Genomic DNA, 2,901 nt, shown 5'->3' with positions numbered 1-2,901 from the left:
TAAAACCTTAGAATTAGTTTTAGTGATATCCAGAAAATAACTTTCTGGGATTTCAATTGGAATTGCATAGTCCTGTAGATCAACTTGGGGAGAACTGGCATCTAGGAAATATCGAATTTTCTTGTTGTGAACAGAACGTATCTTCTCCATTTATTATTGATGTCTATCATTACGGTTTTATAGTTTTCTCCATACAGATATTGTATAGCTCATGTCAAATTTTCACTCAGATGTTTGATGCTTTGGGAATGCTAATATATGGTGATGTATTTTAAAAACAATGAACAAGTTATGATTAATATAGAATAGGTTGTATATATATATATGAGTTTGAGGTAAAAATAAAAAAATAAATCTCACTTTATTGTGGAGTGTAATTCTTTTTCTACATTGTTGGATTTGATTTTGTCATTGTTTGATTTTAGCATGATTAGGATCATGCTAGCTTCATAGAATGCATTTAGAAACATTCCTCTGACTTCAAGAAAACTGGTATGTATATGAGTTTGAGGTAAAGGTGTACTAAAAATATGAAACATTTCACAATGTTGCCTATCACCCTTGTGCAGGGACCACACTAATCTTCTCTGTATTGTTTCAGCTTTGCACGGTACTGAGGAAAACATCATGTGTCTTTAGTTCCAAACTCCACTTCTTCATTGCAGTTGGCTTTTGTATGTCAACCCTGTGTCCTGCAACCTTGCAGTAACAATTAGTTGCAAGAATTCTTTGGTTTTCTTCAGACTGCCTACCTCTATGATCATTTGATCTGTGAGCAGAGGCTCTCCCTTCTCTGTTCATGCTTTACCCCTTACTGCATTCTCTTCTCTGTAAGGAATGGAAGCAGTGTTGAGAGGGGACCTCCTAGTCTTTTTATTCCTGATCTTAGTGGGAAAGCTCTGAGAGTCTCGCCATTAAGTATGTTTGCTGTAGATATTTTATAGATTTTTTTTTCTTTTGGTGTGTTTAACTTTTGTGATAGGGGTCTAGCAATGAAGCCCAGTCTTGCCTTGAACTCAAAATCCTGTAACCAGTGTCTGGAGTGTTGAGATTTACTTCTGGTTTGCTGAGGGCCTTATTGTGATGAGACATTGATATTTTCATCAAAGCCTTTCTCTGTATCTATTAAAATTATTGTGGGTATTTTTTGTTACCTTATTAAGTGATTGATTATGTTAATTAATTGATTTTTTAAAAAATGTTTTGTTTTTGAGACAGCATCTCTTCATATAACTCTGCTGGCTTTAAACTCACTTTGTAAACTAGACTTTTCTGAAACTCCTAGGTCTGCTTCTCGAGTGCACTGATTGATTTTTGATGCTGAACCAGCCCTTCATACCTAGCATAAATCTCACTTCATTGTGAAGTATAGTTCTTTTTCTACATTGTTGGATTTGATTTTGTCATTGTTTGATTTTAGTATTTTTAGTATTAGGATCATAGAATGCGCTAAGAAGCATTCCTCTGTCTTCAAGAAAACTGGTACTTTTTCCCCCACAAATATTTGATAGAATTTGCCACTGAAGCAATCTGAACTTGGTGTTTTCTGTTTGGGAAAGGTATTAATTAGTGACACAGCTCCTTTTATAAATATAGGACTATTCATATCGCCTAGTGCTCTTTGGGTGGGTTTTGTCGGGCTGTCTTTGAAGCAATTGACTGGTTTTGTCTAGGGTGTTGATTCTGAGGGCCTCGTGTTGGTCACTGAATTCCTCCATTGTCCTTTTGGTGCATGTGCGATCAGGAATGATGCCCTCTCATTTGTGACATTGATAATCCATGCCTTGTTTTTCTCTGCCTGGCTTTAAAGTGTATTGGATTTTTATTTGTCCTTTTTGGTTTTGTTTTACTTAAATAATTTTTCTCGTTAATTTATTTATCTATTCGCTTTACAGTCTGATCAAAGCCCCCTCCTTCCTTTCCTCCCAATCCCCTTCACACTTCCTCCCCGACTCCCCCATCCCCCCTTTTCTCTAAATACTGAGGATTCTACGAACAGCTTTCTTTTATCCACTTTTGCTGTGGTCTTCGAGTAGATAGCATGTGATTCCTTTTCCATTAAAGTGGTTAATGTGTGCTTTATGGCCCATAAAAAGTTACTATTAGCTAACCTTTGTCAGCTTGTCCTCATTGAACTTTCAATAATCAGTCAATTACGATTCATATTTTCACACTCTAGTGCTGTTTTCTGCTTATGAAACTTTCATGCCTCTTTTCATACACATTTTCTTTGTGAGTCGTGGTCTTTCCATAGTGTACTGGCTGGTCTGACTGGTCTCAGAACTCCCCAGCTCAAATAATCTTCCTCCTTCAGCAGCCCAAGTACCTGGAGCTACTGATGTCTGCTACTGCAACATGACTGGAAGCTTCTGCTACTTTAAGTTGTCACAGTCTGTATCTAGTGTCAGTCTCCAGTTTTTAAGGGCAGCAGTTTGCCTTTGGACTTCTCTGCTGGACATAAAAAGAAATGGGGGCTGGAGAGATGGCTTAGTGTTTAAGAACACTATATGCTCTTCCAGAGGTCCTGAGTTCAATTCGCAACACCCACATGGTGGTTCGTAACCATTTATAAAGGGATCTGATGCTCTCTTCTGGCATGCAGGTGTACATGGAAGCAGAGCACTCTTGCATAAAATAAAATAAAATCTTAAAAATAATGTTTTTAAAAATGTTATCGATGTAGTTATCAACTTTTCCCTTGGTGCTTTGAGGTTTTTAGTTTGTTGGTTTAGTTTTTGGGTCTCGAGTTGTATGTAGGAATTATTGTTGTGATGGTGGGTGTTCGTTTCCATTTGATTTTGAGACCAGGGCTTTCTATGCAGCCCAAGCAGTCCTAATACTCTATATAGCTCAGGCTAGGCTTGAACTCACTATCCACCTGCCTGGGCTTTCCTAGTACTG

General features: G+C 37.5%; 1 non-coding gene across 1 annotated transcript; it reads right to left on the bottom strand.

The window, feature by feature from the left end:
* Positions 1-524: 524 nt before the first annotated feature.
* LOC114627890 lies at positions 525-627 on the bottom strand. The gene has a single exon (XR_003712415.1). It is a non-coding gene; the product is annotated as a U6 spliceosomal RNA (small nuclear RNA).
* Positions 628-2,901: the final 2,274 nt, after the last annotated feature.

The sequence above is a fragment of the Grammomys surdaster genome, unplaced genomic scaffold (genome assembly GCF_004785775.1).
Source record: "Grammomys surdaster isolate TR1022 unplaced genomic scaffold, NIH_TR_1.0 260, whole genome shotgun sequence".
In the NCBI taxonomy this organism is placed as follows: Eukaryota; Metazoa; Chordata; class Mammalia; order Rodentia; family Muridae; genus Grammomys; species Grammomys surdaster.
This window is presented reverse-complemented; position numbering and strand designations above follow the sequence as displayed.